Below are 17,871 nucleotides of genomic sequence, written 5' to 3'. Positions count from 1 at the left end.
AGATTGGTCACTGATGAAAAACTAAGCCAAACAAAGAAGGAAAGATGGTTAAACATCTAAATTCTCCCATTCTTCAAGAAACCACCAAAGAGTGAAGAAGTAAGAGAACGTACCTTCTTCCACCTTTGGGCCAGAAATATGCATGTGCTTATATGCTGGCTATTCTAACAATTGAGTTTACAACTGCCAAGCAATGTTTTCTTAAAAACAGGCCCTTTTACAGGAAAGGAAGGAACTGGTAGGCATCCTTATAAAGCATGTTGAATGTTGGCACCTGGGAAAGGTGTACTTTGAATCCACCTGGACACAAATGGAGAAGACAGGGCTTTCGGGAAGACAGAGGTAGTATCTGCACAAAAAAGCAGTCCACCACAGCCTTCTCTACCACCATCTGGATATGTTTATGAGCAACAGAAGCTTTCTCTTTTTCTTCATTTTTTTCCATGTGATAAATTTTCAATCTTATATTTCTATTTAAATGAGTAAAAAGATCAATGGAATCAGATGAATCCCAATTGGTATTTGACAGTTTTCAAGTAACATTGAACCACATATGGAGTGTGCTGAAAGCACATAGAATAGATGATTGAGCACTGCTCATAGTTTCAATAGTGGCTTAGAAGATCAAAAGATGATTTCTGCAGATGTAGTGCCAAGATAATTACTACATTTCTGGGGCCAGATTTAAATAAGTTAAACAAACTTATGTCAGTTGTATTTATAGTTTAATTGCTTTTCACATTATCTCATCAGATTCTTTGTAGACCTTATAAGGTTGTCAATATAAGGATTATTATCCTTATTTTACAGATGAGTAATCTGAATTCCAGAAGTCTGAGACATTTGCTTAAGCTCACTTTAAGCCTGAAGCCTAAATAGGTTTTTAAACATTTTGTTGGAATGATTGAATACATGAAAAAAATAAATGAACAGATAGCAATAGGCATGAGTAGGTCCAAGGTCAAGTTTCCTGACCTTGGGTTCAAATATTTTCCAGTATACCAGCAATATTCAAACTTGAGCAATATGTGTGTTGCTCAAGAAAAGAATCTCCATTGTAATTATATTTATTATAATATTCTAATGGGCAGCATAATTCTGGTATTAACTTTTCAACTCTTATCAGTAAAAGACTGGGGAATCTAGTTTGAATTTCCTTTGTCATTAAGGTTTCACATTGTGTGCCTGCTCTGTGTCCTCTGATTTTGTTTCATGCCACACTGAACTGTGCTCACGGTTTCCTCTTATCATTGACTTTTCATACCAATTGTAGAGAATTCACAGCTTTTCCTTCAGCAATTGTGCTGGGCTCAGATTTTAAATTGATTTTTGGCTATTGCACAGCTCTGACTGCTGGTGTTTCTACTTCCACAATCCATGATACCAGAACAGAAACATGGGCTTTTAAAAATACGCACTCTAGGAACCTTATTTATCTGTTGTTCCAGTGTTCGAATTTTAGTTTCCTCCTTTGCATTTTGTGAGCTCTATTTCTGTATATTTGCTACTCTATGGAATGCTGCAGGTAAGGGAATACAATACTCTGCCCCTTTAGTAGGGGACATTAAGAACAGATCTTAGAATAAAATAGCTACTTTCCTGTATATAAGTCATTGGCACCACTGACACTAGCAGAATCCTCCTCTGCCGCCCATCCCAAGCCCAACCTTTGACAGTAGATGCCCTGAGTTTGCCCTACATAACTAGCTCACAACCACTGTCCTCCCAGCTACATTAAAACTGCAAAGAATGCGGAAATGTATCATAAGATGTAAATCTTTCCCTCAGGAAGTTTATCCCATACTTGGATTTTAGGACTAAACACATATAACATATATGGAGAACAATCAAGTGTCACACCATGTTTTCGTATTAACCACAATTAAAGAGGGATTTGAAAAAAGGAGAAAATTCTGTGGGCTAAAATGATTGGAAAATGATTCTTGAACCCTCAAGGGGCAATGCAAGATCTTGAAAAGCACATAGAATTTATAAAGGGATGAGAGCAATAAGGGTATTACAAGTGGGAGAACAGCACTAATAATGAGTGCATGGGAAGAACACATGCTCCAGTGAACACTATCTCCTGGCTAGGTGACAAATTGAGAATTGGAAATAAAATGTGAAAAGAAAGTCAGAAAGGAAAGATAAGGACTAAAAGGGGTAGACAATAGGGAGGAGCCATTGACAGTCCTGGAGCAATGAAACAACATAAGATCTGCACTTAAAAGTTCCATCTGAAAGCTATACTCACATAAGCTCTGTAGTCAACAGAGGATAACATCTAAACTTGAACAGATAACACAAAATGCATGACTGTTCACAATCTGCCCCAACCTTCATCATTGCTTTCTTCCCATCCTAATATTTGAGATACAAAGAGCCACTTGGCATCCCAAACATTTCATGAATTTTAATGCCTCTCTGCCTTTGCTTTCCTCTCATCTTCTTTCCTCCTGATTTCTAATTCATTCTTCAAGGCCCCCTCAAATTTCTACCATCTGTGATTTATTAGTAGTTATTTACTGAGCTTACCCTGCAATGTATTAAGTGCAAGGGACCAGGCATTTCAAAAATTATCTATCTATCTGTTGAGAGGGAAAACAGAGAGAGTGAGAGAGCAAGAGAGAGAGGAAGAGAGGGAGAGACTGAGATAATACATTCCTAGTTTTGCAATTGGCACAGCATCCCTTCCAATGTATTTAATTGATCAAAGCATGTCGCAAGCTCCACCAGGGAAATACGCTTTGCCTTTTGAAGGAAACAGTGGCATAAGTATTATGGGTTAGAAGGATTATTGGTGGCCTTCTTTGCAGAAAATCTATGAAAGCCCCTGATAGGTCAATAATATGGTAGAGAATTAACCATTGGATTTGGCCACATAGAGGTCATAAGTGGTTCTGTATCAGTCAAGCAGTTATGTCAGAGCTTGAATGGAGCCTGTGCAAGAAATAATGGGAGGACAGGAATAAAAGGCATCAAGTTGACGAGGCACAGTGGCTCACGCCTGTAATCCCAGCACTTTGGGAGGCCGAGGCAGGTGGATTACGAGATCAGGAGATCGACACCATCCTGGCTGCTGCAGTGGCTCGTCTCTACTAAAATACAAAAAAAGTGGCAAGCGTGGTGTGGCGCCCAGTGGTCAGCTACTCGGAGGCTGAGGCAGGAGAATAGAAGTGAACCCGGGGCCCGGGCTTGCAGTGAGCGAGATGGCATCCCGCCTCTAGCCTGGGCGACAGAGAAAGCGAGACTCCGTCTCAAAAAGCCTCAAATGATAGCGGCAGTGGGGAAACTATGTAACAGTGGAGAGAGTTTGTGGCAAGAAACCAAAAGTGTAATTTTTAGTTTTAACCCGAGAAAAAAATGGTATGTTTATTTGGTGATGGGAATTATTCAATAGGTTGGATGAAATAGAAGAATTTGGGATAATTGTTGGATTGAGGTCTTTGTATAGGCAAGAGAGGAAAAGATGCCATGCATGAGTGGAGGAATTTTGCCTTAACAAGAAACAAAGACAGTTTAAACAGAGTAACAGGCAAGAATATGAAGAATATGGATTCAAACGCAAGCATATGGATAGATGTGGAGGGGTAATGTGTGAAAGCTCTATTCTGGTTTTTTCTGCCTCCTTAGTTAAAACGGGAAGCCAGGTTATCTTAAGAGTGTGCAGAGAAGAAAGATCGGAAGTTTTGAGAAAGAAGAAAAGGTATGAAGCCGTCATGTAGGAGAGAAAGAATGTATAAGGAAAGTGTAGAAGAATTGGTGGACAGCACCAAGCATCTACATAAAGTTAGAAGCTGTGAATTGAAAGTGAAATCAGGCTGTGTGAATGTTTCACAAAACTTTCAATTTTATGCATTCAGCCACAAAGTAAAAAGAAGATTGGAGTTAACCCGAGCTAGGGTTTCTAAGGGAGCATGAAAAAGGGAGAGTTGAACAAGGGAAAATGGGGTGACGGTAAGAGACATCATTAAGGACTGATCATGGAATTTAAGTTGGGTAAGGAGGGAAGTAACAAGATGAGATCGGTGCAGGACAGGGTAAAAGTAGGGTTGACGGGATCAATGGATTGGAAGTCGTGAGGTAGTTGAAGGTCTGCAGGAATGAGAGTTTAGAGAGAATTACTTGGAAAAAGTCAGGGAACTGCTTGAAATTGACATTATGAAGGGAGTGTAGTTGCTGGAAATAACAAATCTAGGATGTAATCGTGAGAATGAGTGACTGAAGTAAGGTGAAAAACAAGATTATTGAAAGACAAGAGGTTAACAAACTTAGAGGGAACACTGAGGTGAAAATTGACATCACCAAAAATTTCATATAGATTGTGTGTTGAAGGGAGTGGCAGTGATGCAGATGCTAAAAAGTCCTTACGAAATGAAGGTAAGTAGACTATGGGCTTGTAGATGGAAGTCACAAAGAGAACCAGCAGGGATTACAGACCCCGGGCTTAAGCTTTGAAGATGGCCAAGGGAGGGGATTTTCTGGAAGTGGCAATGAGGAGCAAGGAAGACACTCAGCCCATCCTCAAGAAGTGCAAGATAGAAAACAAGCGCCTCCTGAGAGGGCTGCAGGGAGCAGTTTCCTCAAGGAAGCAAGATCAGGAAGGAAAGGGTGGGTACCTCTCTCATGCCTGTACAAGCAAAGCTCCTGTCCTGGGTCACACATCAGAGGACTCTGCTCTTGCGTTTCACTGCCTACACCCCAGCACATGAAGTGATGGGTAGGTGGGATCATGGAGTTGCACTCACTTGAAGATAGCGCACCCCTTCTAGAGCACACTATAGGTACCAGGGCTCCAGAATTTCCTGCTGAAACATCTCTGAGCCAGATCCCTGTGCCCATATGTGCTCTTCTCCCATCCATCCTCTGAAGGACCGAACAGTTTTCAGTGTTCTGTGAACACAGAGACCCTTCATAATGCAGGATGGAGCCAGAGTGTGGCTGGAAGATGGATTGGCTGTAAGGAAGGAGCCAGGAGCTGGGGCCTGCTCACCCCATGACATCACATGAACTCCTAAAAGTTTCAAACTTGGCCTTCCAGGTGGAGATTAAGTTCTATTTGTCAAGGTATGGAGGTGAGATATAATGTATTTCTCAGTCTGTTAGCTTGATTTTTAATTTTTAAAGACTTAGACTATGGAACACGGGCCTCTATTTCTACTGTTGTCAGGGGTTTGTGGGGCTGAGGAAAAGCTTGAGAAAGTAGTGAATTTGGGTGATGACACAGAGTTCAAGAACCTTTTCCCATTTCTGCAAGCAGGGTTGATGACACACTCAAGAATTCAGTTACATGGAGATTATAATCCAATTGACAACATGGCCCTTAGTCTACTGTGTCATAGTTAAATTTATGTTATCTTTCCACTAGACGATGAACTCTATGCGGGGAGAGACGGTCTGCATCACCTCTATGGCCTCAGCCTTTGGACACAATGCTTGGTACATAATGGTCACTAAAAAAGAAAAAAAAAATTCATTAAGAAATTAATGGGAACAGAGTCCAGAAACATCTAAGAGTCTAGCCAAAGTGTGTTTCTGCTTTCCAGATGATGATGATGAAACAGCTCAAAAATATACACTCATGTCCATATATACATTTGGTTCTGAATATCATTCTTCAGGTTTTCTGGACACTGGAACGTAAAGCTACCTTAATTGCTGCTTTCAATTTTAATAGGAGGTACAATTTTTAAAAAGGAAAACCCTTTGAGTGATTGAGAATAAGTCCCTGGAATGTTGCCTTCCTTGAAGCCTCTGATGCATGTTGCCCTTTCTGTGGGTATCCCCTGCTGTGGCACTTTTGTAGGTAATTGATGTTGGCATTTCAGATTAAGATGAAATTTTGGGTGTCAGTTTTGGACTGCTTCAATGACCATGATCAGTTAGCTCTCAGTTTACCAATTTGTGTTCCACTGAGTTGAACAGTAAAAATCCTTGGTAGTTTACCTGAAAGGCCGTGAAGATGACTTATGGGCCGCAGCACACAATATTTCTTTTCTGTACTTTATCTAGACAAATAAGTGCTTATAACTCTGGATTCAGGAAAGACTGTTTATTCTTCAGAACTGACATCCCCATTAAAAAGAAAATAAAGTAAGCATCAGGATTAGTCCCCTAAGCTTCCATCAAGTCTCTTGCCATGAATGTCTGTGTGTTTTTCCCCTGTCAGTTCCTGACACCCAAAACACATTTCTCTACAGAAGATAATAGCGTGTTACTCTTTCTCTCTCCTCAATATTTGCCAATCTTCACCCACCTTTCTCACAAAAATCAAGCCAGAGCTCTTTAAAATAATTATAAAGGAATAACTAATAAATGAAGGCTCTTGTGGAGTAAAGGTGATGTTAATAACTTTGGCAAAGAACTCCCTCCACCCTCAAGAACAATCCATCCATTGCTATTAGGAAAGAGGGGCATGGGATGCATTTAGGCTAAGTACAATGTCACAGGGACTTTAGAAAACCATGGAGAGACAAGAGTTGATGGAAAAACAAAGGAAGTGGTAGACCACTATTTTACTGTGCTCAATGGATTTTACCAGAGTAGGCAGCTTCTTTTCCAATGTCTCTTACCTATCACTCTGTCAAATGAAGTCAGAGAACAAGAATATATTTTGGTCAAGTAACTATAATGCAATATGTCTAAGTCCTATCTTGCAGGAGAAAAGAGACCTTGGAAAACCAAATGGCCTGTTCTTGCAGGTAGGTCACCAGCAAGGACCTGGGGGGATAGAATGACCGTTATAGCTCTGGGTCTCATCTTCAATGACCAGAAATTCACCCTCTGGTTTCCTTGAGGTTCTTTGGTAGAAAACAGAACACTCTCCTTTCCATCAGTCAAAGGCAGGGCTTGTTGTGATTTTAAGGAGAGAAGCACTTAGGGATTTTGTATTTTGGTGGAGACTTCTTTGAAGTGAGACAATGTTAGTTATCCAGCAATGATTGGCATCTGGAAAGCAACTGGTATAGTGTTTATAAAGCAACTAGCAATGAGATTGGAGGTTGTTTACATACCTAGCTACACCCAGCCCACACCCCTCCAATTCTCACTAGTCATGGAGGAAGCTGGCAAGTGACTTTCTCTCTTTTATACATGTTACCTGTTTTAACTTCTTAGACTGAGACATAGCATTCTCAGACTAGAATGAACCCTAGTCACCATCTGTGTGAGCACCTCCACTTTTACAGTGAGTTAACTGAGGCACTAAAAGGGGACACTGCTGGTTAGAATCAAATCACACAAACTTGTTCTTTCCACTAAACAACACATGGTTGACGGACACATTTGTTTCTGTTTACAGACTGAACTTGATGCTTGTTTTTACCTAATAACACTTGGATTAAAATGTTTGAATTGGGAGACTTGCCTTCTCCAGCACTGTATTCATGGTTCATAGTCCAAAGAATGGCCTTATTGGATCCTGTTGGATAATCATAAAGAGAGATCTTGTCTTATTTTTGACTCTAAGAAGGAGTATTTATTGAGCCTCAGGAAGGTGAATTGGAAGGTGAATTGAATCCTCTTTTTTGGGGAAACAGAATATAAACTTTATTATAGCAAAGGATGTTGCAGAACAGAGGCAGGAATTTCTGGTTGGCCTGATTTCAAATGATTTAAATACATTTGTTGTATTTGTTCTTGTTCCGTTTTACACCATATTTTTATGCAGTAAACATATATATCTTCTGTTATTAAAAAGAAAAATCCAAATGGATATTTTGAAAGGTGTATATAATGCTTCAGTATTAGTGTCCAGTAGGGGAAAATAACTCTCTGTTATGACTCAATGATAAGTCATCCTGATAGGCTAAGGAAAGTGCTGCCAAAAGAGCCAAAAACCTGAGTTTGAGACCTGGCTCTGTTACCTTTTGGTAAATTCGCAGACAATACTGAGCATCTGTAGTGTAATGGGTACTTCACTGAGTCCTGGGAAGATGATGAACATATGTAGGCATAGTCCTCCATACATTTACAGGAGTCTGAACCCATTCATCATTCATTTCTCTGAGCACCAGTTTCCTCATTTGTAACATGGAAATAGCCACACTTTAGTATGTCATTATGAAGATTAAATTATATCATGTATGTGATTCTCCACGTGCAGAGGAACAACTCAATTAAGTGTAGGATTTGAGAGTGTCAGAACACAAAGATGAGCCATTAGAGTTTCAGCAGACAAATATTAGCTCGCTAATCATAGATATCTCAATGTCTGTTATCAAACCCGTGTTTCTATGTTACTTATTATGAGTTTAAGAGAAAACACATTAACTTGTTCAAATATAAGCTGTTGAATGTAGCTCTGGCTTTGATTTACCTTTCCCACCAAGCTGCTGTACACAAGATCTGAGTGATAGAACGCCCCTAATGCTCACTTCCTCTTGTCACCTGAGGGGCAAGTTTCTAGACATTCAAACTGTGTGTGGCTCTATCTAAAAGACCAATTCAATGGGGTGGAAAAACGAAAGTGTACTTAAATTAATGAACCATTCAACTGATGCATTCTCATAATTTTAACCACAGACTCCTTTTTCATGACACTTTCCAGAAGCTTGTCACAGCAATTTCAAATACATTTTCCTCAGCACCTCAGCACTCACTGTGTCTATACAGAGCCATGCTCACAGCAGACCATGAATAAATGAATGAGAGAATGAAGGCATTTTAAGAAAGTGAGCCTATGAATGTTAGCTATGAAGAAAGGAGGTTCAGATTTCCCCATGTTGACAACACATTTTAATTTCCCCAAATGGCTAAGTGAGTCTACCCCAGGAAATTCTCTGCCATTTTTCCCCCTGAAGGTTCCTTTGAAAAAGTCTTTAAAGAGAAAATTTTAAAAAATCATCTTTCTTAAACCGACTTGGATATATTCGCCATCAAAACCTTCCTTCTCCACATCTCTTCTCACAACTATATTCCCCAGGTAGGGGTTGTTTCCTAGCACCCAAGAAATTCTGCCAATTCCTCTGCAGGCTGAAAGGCCCCAGTCATTAAGGCTTCAGGACTCAGTCAGGTATGAAGGCTGAGGCAACAACAGCGGTGGGTCAGTGTGGTGCAGGACAGAGTAGATGGACCTGAGGTTTTAATTCAGGGGTCATAAACATATGTAGGAGTACTATAAAGCCTTCTTTAAATTATTGCACCTTCATGTTCTACAGTCTGTAAAATAAATTATTGTCTACCTCCTAAGGCTGTGGATAGGATTACATTTAAAAATACATGAAGGTTGCAAGCATGGATAATCACTAATTTTTAAAATCTTAATATTGCCTGATACTATGGACTAAACTGTGTCTCTCCAAAATTGAAACTAACCCCTAATGTGACTGTATTTGGAGATAGAGCTATTGGAAAGTAACTAAGGTTAAATGAGGTCATCGGGTGGGGTCCTAACCCAATAGGATTAGTGGCCTTATAAGAAGTGCCTGAAAAAGGCCATCTGAGTACACAGCAAGAAGGCAGCTGGCTGCAAACCAGGAAGACAGCCTCACCAAGACTGAACCATGCTGGCAGCCTGACTTTGGACTGTGAGAAATAAATGTTTGCTGTTTAAGCCATCTAGTCTACGGTATTGTGTCATGGCAGCCTGAGTTGACTATGGTGACTGTTCTCTGCAGTCTTACAGTTGCCCCTCACTAACTCCCCTTGACCAAAACACACTCCTTGAAATTCTCATCCTTCAGCTCTTGCAACTAATGGAATGCAGTGATTAAAAGCAACTCTAGATATTTACCAGATGTGTGACCTTGGGCAATATGTTTCCCCTCCCTATGCCTCAAATTTCCTATTTTGTCAAAGCAGGCTAAAAATACTGCTTATCTCATGGGGTTGTTTTAAATATTAAATTAGTTCATGAACATTAAGCACCAATGGCAGATAATAGCGGGTTGTCATTCCCTAGACCACAAATTTTATAAGAGAAATGTTGATCTATTTTGGATATATCTGAAGCACCTAAAACTATGTCCAGCACATAGTCACCCTCTCTGTTACTGCAATGGTTGAATAAATCCTCCTCCCGCCATTTCTGACTGGCTTTCCAACCCCTCTATAATTTGACTATGCCCAACCTTTCCAGTCTTCTTTTTCCTCTACAACCAGCTCAGGAATGTAGGTACCAGTCATACAACTGGCTGGATTTTTATTGTTGTTGTTGTTGCGAGTCTTGCATTTTCATTTTTTTTTTTTTTGCTCCAGCTATTTCTTGTACTTCTAGAAGATTCCTCAGCTCCCCTTCATAAATGCCATCTCTTAACAAAGGTGACTGTGCACCATACACATGCACACACACGCGCGCGCACACACACACACACACAGAGAGAGAGAGAGAGAGAACTAAGATACACAATCCCAAAGGTTCCTTGAGAGATAGGAAGTAGGATTCTCATGGTTTTCCCATCTCAGCCTCTTACAGTCCTCTGCATACCAAAATTGAAACATCTTATAGGAGTGGTTTGGATTTATTGAGTACCTCCTCACAATTTCTCCAAGGAGTAGTACCTGACTGAGAGGGAATAGCGATATCTAGACAGAATTATCACACATTAGAGTTCACTCTGCTTCAGTTTGGAGGGAACTTTTCCAATACCATTTGAGATGACCAGAGAAGACACCTGCTGGAGTGATGTAAGGTCAGGACTGATTCTCGATGTGGTGGAAGCAATGCTTACAGATGAAGAGAATGCTCTTGAAAACTTCCTTCTTTTCTCCCCACACCCCTGTGTAAATGAACTCTTGACTGCCTATCCCCCCTCTGGAAAATAAGCAGGGCTTTTCCACCCACAAAGTCATTAGATATTATGTCAAGATTTGGTAAGGAAGGGGTAACAGGGCAGAAAATGTGCCTGAGAGACTCTGATCCCTAAAGCAACTTGGTCTCCTACAGAATTTGGATGGAAAGTCCTTTATGAGTTTTATGTATTTCCATGTTCTTCTCTCTCCAGTCAGAAGATGCTATCTACCCTCCATCCCTGAGGCAGTCTCTTCCCTATACAAATAGGTTTGTTTGATCAAATCCTGATTGTACTTTCACAAATGAGTTGGAGGGTAAGTGTGGCTGTGTTTGGTTTTCCGGAGAGACTAGAAACTTTTCCCTGACAGTGTTCCCCAAGGTGAAGGGGAACAATGGCACCATCTCTGAGTTCCTAGAGTCTTTATAGTTCCTCGCAATCATAAATGGATACATCCCGAGAGCACAAGTCCTAGCTGCTGCTGATGCACATGGCTTTTTACCATGGTGAGGGGATTGGAGTGCACTCTCGTAGTATCGGAGACCTGAGGCTGTGGCTGCACAGTCAACCAATTCCCTCTTATCTCTGCCTGTTTTGTTCTTCTATTTCTGCACTAATTATTGCCTTGGCTAAGGATTTGATGAGTATCCTAATTAAGGCATCTGAAATTTTTTCTACCAAAATATTCATGTCAATACTCTGTTAACTTCCAGAGAAGGTGAACATGGTGCATAATTAGAAACACTGCAGCAATGCCAACCTACATCGATCTCATATATTCTAGTGTACAAGGCACATTCACACCTATTACTTCAGATTATATTCATGATAACTAACCCCATGAGGAGAGCTGGGAGATTATAATTAGTCCTTTTCCAAATAAAGATTCTCAGACAGGTCGGCTAAGTGATTTTGGCTTATAAGTGACAGAATCAAATTCTCTATTAAATAAATGGAGGGAAAGGGCTATTAGGAAGTGAGTGGGAAAAGGTAAATAGGCCCCACTAAGAAAAAGTATGTGATGTGCCAGACAAAAACCAAGATCTGGTTAACCTCATATGTATCAAGCTTATTTAATTAATGTATGGAATAACCTCTACCTCTGGTCTCTTTCAGCCTCTTAATAGCTTGCCTACTCTTCTGTTCTTGCCATAACCAACATGCTGCAGCCAGAGAAATCCCACCTGATCAAATCACATCATATCATATCGTATCATATCATTTCATATCATATCATATCATATCATATCATATCACATCACATCATTCTCATATGTAAAACTCTTCAATGGTTTTCCATTGCTCTTAGGACAAAGCCCACAGCTTCTCATGTCTAAATGATGGCTTCCGTGACCCAGTCCCTAATGGTCTGTTTCTGCCTTGTCTTACCTCCCAGTCATCCTAGCTCTCTCCAATCCAGCCATACCTTCGGTTCCTTAGATGCACCATGCCTGCCTGCAGAGCCATTGTCCACTGTATTCCCGCTGCTCGAATGTTCTTCCTTCACCTGGTTTTAAGTACTGTTTCTTCTTTACATCCAAGTTCAAGCAACACTTCCTCAGGTAAGTGTTCTTCATCCCTGAGCTTCCTGGCTAGGCCAAATAACACTTTTATTTGCCTAGTCCCATGCCTTTCTTGTTGGAGGGTTTAGTAATTTTATGTTTATTTGTGTGATTAGTTGATAAATGTGTCTTTCCTTATGTCCCAGGAGAGATAGAGACGCCTTGTTTGGCTCACCATTGTGTTCCCAGTACCTACTGCCACACCTGGTGTATAGTTGGCCCTCAATAATTAATATTGACTGAACAAATCAGCAAATGGAAACATGAAGGTGATTCTTCAAACTAATTAGTCCTCATTTATATTTAAAGTTCAGTGCAAAGCTATGTCCCTCATGGCAAGTGTCTCACAGATGAAATGGACAGTGAGTAGATATGGCCTATTTCTGTGTTTCTAAGAATGAAATTTCAACACACTGACTGTTAAAGATTACATTGGCTTTTGTTAGCAATTTATGAACCAGGCATCACTCGGCGTATGCAATAGACAGGAGTTCCATCGGGTGTGGCAAAACAGTTGGCTTTTGTGAGGCAGCTTGGTCAGGAGCAAGGAAGCAGCACAGTACAGAAAGCGGGTTAGTTGATCTCAGGTTGCTTCAGGTTACTTTCCTTGTATGGGTGAAAGCAGAGGGGGCTTCTTTGTCATGCCAGCTCAGGTTGACTGGGCTCCTTTTGACTGGGCGCTATGAATCTACTATGTTGTTTTTGGTTTTGGTTTTTGGAAAACTGGCCTATTTGGGGATTTGGCTATCATCTCCTGATTTCTGGGAAGGTCGGATCTTATAAATGAACAATTAAATTTTCAGTTTGGTGATGGGGAACTTTGACACATGTGACTCCATTTTGGGTTGTTCTGTTGGGGCCTACTACAGGAGCTCAGTTCAAGGAATGGCCTTCCTTAAATTTTCTTTAACATATGTTTTGTTGCAAAATGTGTGATCAAGATTTTAGTCTTAAAGAACTACTGAGGAGTTCTTGTGTAAATGCTTCTTCTTTTCCTTTTCATTGGGAAAGATCTTCCCTGTCTTTTTTTCCTCTCCACTCCTTATCCCACATTATCTTTTTAAAAGGCAGTTCAATGCTAGTGGTGAGTAACTCCCTGGAACGAAGCTTTTGATGGTCAGAAGCCCCGGTTAAGTACCTGGTGTGTGAGCTAGAGTCTCTCATCCTAACCCATCCACGGGCACTGTCCCTTAGAGGGGACAGGATGCAGAGTTCTGTCTACATGAATAGCCAACCTCCTCTTTCACCTCCTCAGCCTTTTGCTAAGAGCCCTACCTTGAGCTTATTTACATTGAGAACAGCTTTTGAAGCAGATATACACCTGCTCCTGCACATCCCCAGGGTGAGCTGTGGGGTTTCTTGATGAAAGGGTTTGTTCATGTTTGTTCATACAGAGCTCAGTGCCTCTGAGTCAGAAAGAAGAATGAATAAAAAGAGCTTTTCTGAAAAACAGCTCTGTGAAAAGGAAAGTACTGGGAGAAGAGAGTTTTAAGGCAAAAGAGGCAAAACAAATAAGAAGTCATCATCAAGAAACCATGTTGAACAGTTTAATTTCCTGAAGGAGAAATGAATGTCTATTTTCCTCTGTAGCAGATTGCTTCAGAGAAAGAAATACAGTTCGGTAGATTAAACTGGCATTTGCACCATGGTCTTTAAGTCACTAATTCTTGCTGGGGGAACAGGGGGCAGGTGGAAGTGAAGACTTGAAATTGGCTAATTTGAGGTCATTGTTGGTTAACACCGATATATTTATGTCAAGAGTCAGGAAAGGATTTAGCCCTCTACTTGATCTGTGGAAGTGCCTGAGGGGCAGTGAAGTTTTGAAGGAAACAAACCAACGGAGGATTTGCGTTTCACTCCATCAGTTTGGACCTGAGAATCTGAGAAGACGCTTGTAGCACTGCCTTCTCTCTTAGCAGATTTTTTTCTCTGAATCATCACAACATGTAAAGCTCTGACACCTAGGATATCCTGAGGGGGAAAGCAAGAGAGAAGGATGTAATTGTGCCAATTCATCTGGCCAGGAGACTGAGGGCACAATGTCCTTTGGGCAGAATAAATTGTTATTTTGGGACCTTGTGTTGATCATTTTGGCAGTAGTATCCTGGAGGGACAAATCCAGAGTTGCAGAAAGATGTTTGGGTGCCTGGGGCAGGGAGCCAATTAGTTATAGGACTCTCCTTTTTCACACCCATATTTATACAGAGTGAATATCCATTAATACTCCAATTTAATAAAGTGATAACTGACTTATATTGTATAGCCTTATTTTAAAAGCTTACGATAGTCTTTATTAATTTGTCATAATAAAAATAAACAAACACATTTTATAACTTGCAATATTTAACACACAGCAGAATGCTGAAATTAAAAAACAAAAGTACATACACCTGTATGTCTTATGATATTTAAGGTTTGGGTCTCTTTACCCCTCAATTTCTCTTCTCATAGTTAATAAAAAATATTTATATATTATCTTTTAAGAGGAAATATTTTCTGTTCTCTTTCTGTAAGAGTATCTGGACCTTATTACCAATTACCCTTGCAGCCTTGAATTGGCAGCAGCCATCTATATCAATGTAGAATTAAATACAGTTCTCAGACTTAAGGGCTAAGAAATTAGCAATAACCTTTATTAAATGTATATGAAAATTGAAAGTAAAAATTTTGTCAAGCATGTGTACATACGTATATATGTATATACACATTTTCAACTCTTGAAACAAATAAACAAATGCCCTATCAACAGAATCTACTTTAAAACATTTTCTTGATTGGAAAGTGCTATTCCATTGTTCCAAGCCTCTCAGACCACTCTAGCCACTTTCCAGTTTTGACTAAGACCCGGCCCTCACATGTGGCGCAGAAGGGAAGGACAGGGAAGACAGGAGCATGCAGAGGCCAGCTTAGGACTGAGCAGCAGTCTCTTGGACCATTTAATTCACCAGATAAAGGGAAAATGTGGAAATTGCAGGGTTAGGGTCATTAAATTCACCAGATAAAGGGAAAATGTGGAGATTGGGGTGTTAGGGCTTAGTGGCTCCCTTTTTCAGCTAATACCCTTCTTTTTTCTTCTTTAAGATTGTCACTTATCACTTTATGTTTCCCCTCTCCGCCTCTTCCTCTTCATCTTTCTTTTTTTTGACCTTCTCTAATTAATAGAATACAGGATCTGCTATAATGAAGGTAGCTCTGGGGGCTGTTGACTGGGTAAGCCCTATACAGAGGTAAAGTGCCCAGGGGACTGTGGAGGGAGAAAGATAAATGAATTTCTGCCCCTTTAGAATCTGGAGAAGTGCCACCACTGACAACAAAAGAAGAACGGAGTTGACAGCAAGAAGGGACTATTGCTTTGGTGTGTGCTTTAGTACACAGCTTTCATATGTAATCAACTGAAGTAAATAATATTTGTCTCACATTTTCCATTATATAATAGTTTTTTTTTCAATGTTCATTTAGAAAATGTGTGTCCTTCCTTGAGTGGCATAACCTGCCTAATGCAATCTCTTTCATCTGTGTTGATATTGACCTTTCACATGAGATACATTCCTCCTTGTGTGACCCATTCCACGTGTCACTAGAGCATCTCAATAGTTAAATTTTTACATGATGGAGAATGCATCATTGAAAAGCAAACATTTTTGAGATGTTTCTGCATCTGTTTTAAAACGCAGCTTGGATATTATCAGATTCATACGTTTACACAGTGCTGTGTCCCACGCAACTTGTAAATATTTGATAAATGTTACTTTTTAATTCCTGATAACATTATGAAAGTGTTAAGAAATGTTATGGCCGATAACCTCTTTCCGAGCCTAAGACTCACATTTACCATGTAAAGTTATTGATTGACTAGAGCAAAATGATTTTGTTTTCAGGGAAACAAAGTCCCTCAGAGGCCACATTCAAACTTTCCCTTCATTTAATTGTACGTTGTTCAAGGACAGAGATAAGAGATTTTTTTTTTCCTGCTGTTTCTCAAGCAGGTCAACCTGGGTCTACCAAGACCAAATATTTATGGACATATGTGAGTATGCAGTTCCCTAATGACAAATGTGTGATAATATGTCAGAATGAAAGATTTTTGAGACAGTAATGTTGACTGTCTGCGTTGGGCATTTACTTAAGCTGTGTTGCTGGGAAGCAAGTACCTGGCCTTCAGTCAAATAAAGCATTTTCTAATGAATGAGTTCACATTCTGAAATGTAACCTCCAAGATCAGGACATCCAGGTACAAAGGCATCGTCCTGTGCAGAAAGAGTCAGCGATTTTTACGCAAGCTTAAGAATCCTTCACTTCAAGCATATGCTTCACAGTGGAGCAAACTTCACTGGTTTAAGTTTAATGAACAAAGCATCAAAAAATACTCTGAAATTTGATAGGAAAATAGTTTTAAATCTGCATACTATATGATGCTGTTTACACAAAATATAAATTTATTTTATGCTAATAAAATACAAGATGTTGGTTACCCTAAGGGGCAGTGACTAGAAGGGGTGTGATGGAGGGATTTGGAAGGTACACATAATGTTTTGTTTCTTTTTTTTTTTTTTTTTTGGGACGGAGTCTTGCTCTGTCGCCCAGGCTGGAATGCAGTGGCCAGATCTCGGCTCACTGCAAGCTCCGCTTCCCGGGTGTACACCATTCTCCTGCCTCAGCCTCCTGAGTAGCTGGGACTACAGGTGCCCGCCACCTTGCCCGACTAGTTTTTTGTATTTTTTTAGTAGAGACGGGGTTTCACCATGTTAGCCAGGATGGTCTCAATCTCCTGACCTGGTGATCCGCCCATCTCGGCCTCCCAAAGTGCTGGGATTACAGGCTTGAGCCACCGTGCCCGGCATGTTTTGTTTCTTAATCCATGTACTGATTACATGTGTCTGGTTTGTGAAAATTCCTTAAACTCTATTTATTTTATTTATTTATATATACATATATATTTGAAAACATTTTCACTTTCAATTTTCGTATACACTTAATAAAAGTTATGCACACACATTTCAAAAGTCTGCATATATTCTTGTTTAGTCTTACTTTACTTTTTAAAAAGATGCATTCTCTTTCTTTCAAGTTCAAAGGCATCTTTTGAGAAAATACTTTGTATTTTCCTTGAACTTGGCATGTACACACCTACATATATTTCTTCAAGGAATCTCTAGCATATCCAACTTAGGTTTTGAGTAATTGTTCTTATAAGTGAAAACTTGTCCTCATGGCAGCACCGGGCTCTGAGCTCCCTGAGGCAGGAGTCATGTCATGTTTATGCCCTAGGAAGCTGGCCTATGGTAGGTAATCAATAATTATTGAATAAGATGCAAAAGATCAGGTAGTACAGTAGTCCTGATAGTCCCCAACTCTGACCCCCGAGTCCCTTCAGTTTCTTTCTACTTGACAGTTTGTAACACTGGGCACAAAAGGGAGACAGAGAGAACAAACCACTTCTGCTGTGACCAGGTTACATGATCTGCAGGAATCCAGCCTCCGATCAGGAACCATTGCACAAGGGCTAGCAAGTAGTCAAGGACAAAAACCAGGTAACTTCATCAGTTAAGTAAACAGCGGCTAGCACAATGGTTGTGCTA

General features: G+C 40.1%; 1 long non-coding RNA gene across 1 annotated transcript in view; it reads left to right on the top strand.

The window, feature by feature from the left end:
* The window catches only part of LOC116275829, an 80,483-nt gene that overhangs the window by 41,010 nt on the left and 21,602 nt on the right, over positions 1–17,871 (top strand). Inside the window, exon 2 of the long non-coding RNA XR_004185152.1 lies at positions 12,127–12,292. This is a non-coding gene — a long non-coding RNA (uncharacterized LOC116275829). The remainder of the gene's footprint in view (positions 1–12,126; positions 12,293–17,871) is intronic.

The sequence above is a fragment of the Papio anubis genome, chromosome 7 (assembly GCF_008728515.1).
Source record: "Papio anubis isolate 15944 chromosome 7, Panubis1.0, whole genome shotgun sequence".
Taxonomy (NCBI): domain Eukaryota; kingdom Metazoa; phylum Chordata; class Mammalia; order Primates; family Cercopithecidae; genus Papio; species Papio anubis.
The sequence above is the reverse complement of the archived record's forward strand: the minus strand, read 5'-3'. Positions and strand labels throughout refer to the sequence as shown.